At 44.3% G+C, this 1,487-nt stretch overlaps 1 non-coding gene across 1 annotated transcript; it reads right to left on the bottom strand.

Annotated features, from left to right (window-relative positions):
- Positions 1 to 995: 995 nt before the first annotated feature.
- On the bottom strand, positions 996 to 1,069 carry trnH-cp. The gene has a single exon. It is a non-coding gene; the product is annotated as a tRNA-His (tRNA).
- Between the last annotated feature and the right edge of the window lie 418 nt (positions 1,070 to 1,487).

The raw sequence follows: 1,487 nt of genomic DNA, 5'->3' as shown, positions 1-1,487 counted from the left end.
GTTTCACAGCCGCTCCTCTACAACTACCTTTCGCCCAACATGATCACGAACGAAGACAGAGAATTGCGTAGATAGAAGGACGAAACCAACCCACTTGTCCTGATCGGAACGAAAGAAAGAGAATGGTGGCCCCTTTCGCCCAGGGGGCATCGTCGGAGAACAATGTCGGGGACAGGGTGAGAACCTTCCGTTGGTTACGCCCTTTAAGTGTTCTTTCTTAGATATGGAGATAGATCCAGATAGAGATCTATATCTTTCTATCTATCGATAGATAGAAAGATATATTGAGAAATGGATCTTGATCTGGTTTCAAGATCTATGAACAAGAGAGATCCCTCAAGATCCATTTTAGAAAATAAAGAGATGAATAGATAGGGCGGAGCCGGCTGAAGGAAGGGCGCGCGCCCCTGCAATCTTTCTAAAGCAAGAAGCGATAAACTTGACTTTGAGAAAGAAGCTCCTTAGCACAAGCACTGAGTAAGAAACCTACCTTTTGACAACCTTACTAATAGAAAGGGGAAAGCTCAAGCATGCGAAGAAAGCTCTTCGAGCTTCCCTTCTATATATATATTCTAGAAAGGTTTGTAGAAAGGGGCTTCTTCTAATATCCCAACAATCCATCATCCATAAAGTAGGGGCTTCAAAGCTAGCTTGTAGTTTAGGGGTGCGCAGGTTTGGAACCCTAAACTACAAGAGGCTAGCGTGCAAAGGCTTTCTAGGGGCTCGCTTCAAAAAGCGGAGCTTGCTTTCTACTAAACGAGCCTTCACTGCCCGCCCGGCCCCTATCTTGAATCTTCAGTAAAGTGAAGTCAAATCAATGAAGTGAACAGCCCAACCTCTTTGTTTGAAGCTTTGCTTCCCCTAATTCCAAAAAACAAGAAATATACTTGCTACTACTATAGTTATAGTCTAGGAAAAAGCTTCTCTTTGATAGCGGTCATAGGGGGTTCATAAAGAATCTGATCGTAGATAGAGACTCAAACCTGGGGGTAGGGGCGGATGTAGCCAAGTGGATCAAGGCAGTGGATTGTGAATCCACCACGCGCGGGTTCAATCCCCGTCGTTCGCCCATCAATAAATGGACCATTTGTTACGGAGACACAAGACAAACCTAGAAAGAATTTTTTTCTGAAAGGAATCTCGAGGCTTTCAAACGCATCCAAGCAATTGGTACCCGATTGAAACATAGAAACCATAGATTCGCGTCGCCTACTTGCTGAAAGCACGCACAAATGGAATGGCTGATCATTCATTGTATGAAGTTTTTAAGACCTCACTAATCAGCCTTACACTTTTTTTTGAGTTCATAATGAATGAAATGAACCCCCGGATGAATAGACATTATCCCCTCCCTATTACTAAACCATGGGGAGCCCCGACTAGTTTCCCGGGCAAATTTAGTTGTCGTGACGATACCTTTCTTAGTGGAAGATCGGAAAAGACTTCTTAACGCACGAGACTGATCGGATCCGCCGTAGACACCCGAG

This window comes from Vigna angularis, assembly GCF_016808095.1.
Source record: "Vigna angularis mitochondrial DNA, complete sequence".
Classification (NCBI taxonomy): Eukaryota; Viridiplantae; Streptophyta; class Magnoliopsida; order Fabales; family Fabaceae; genus Vigna; species Vigna angularis.
This window is presented reverse-complemented; position numbering and strand designations above follow the sequence as displayed.